Raw genomic sequence first — 696 nt, forward strand, 5'->3', positions numbered from 1 at the left:
CTCAGCATGCCTAGACCACCAGGCATGCTGGGAGTTGTAGTTCTGTAACATCTGTCCCTTCAGATTTTGAATTTTCATGAAATTTTGGAAAATTGCTGCTCTACTTTGAAGCCCTCTAATTTTTTCAAAAAGTAAAATTATGTCCATTTTATGATGCCAACATAAATTGGACATCATGTAATTGTGAATAAAAAATAAAAATTATTGGGAATATCCATTTTCCTTACAAGAAGAGAGCTTCAAAGTTAGAAAAATGCAAAATTTTCAAAATTTTCATGAAATTTTGGGATTTTTCACCAAGAAAGGATGCAAGTAATGCCGAAAATTTACCACCAAAATACATTAGAATATGTAACGAAAAAACAATCTCAGAATCAGAATATTCGGTAAAAGCGTTTTAGAGTTATTAACACTTAAAGTGACGATGGTCAGAATTGCGAAAAAGGGCTCAGTCCTTAAGGGTAAAAAGGGCTCAGTCCTTAAGGGGTTAAGATTTGCTTTTACAGCAGATAAACTGACTGTAAAGTCTCTTGTGTGCTGTTTATACATGAAAGAAAGTTTAGTAGTGAAATACTGTTGCTAACAGGATACAGTCATATTAGTTTAAACTCTACTGTTAAGGCCTACAGGTTGGCATACTGTGGTGAAAATACTTTTACTCATAGATTTGTGGCATGATACCTGTGATGCACTCAG

The sequence above is a fragment of the Hyla sarda genome, chromosome 2, assembly GCF_029499605.1.
Source record: "Hyla sarda isolate aHylSar1 chromosome 2, aHylSar1.hap1, whole genome shotgun sequence".
Lineage (NCBI taxonomy): Eukaryota > Metazoa > Chordata > Amphibia > Anura > Hylidae > Hyla > Hyla sarda.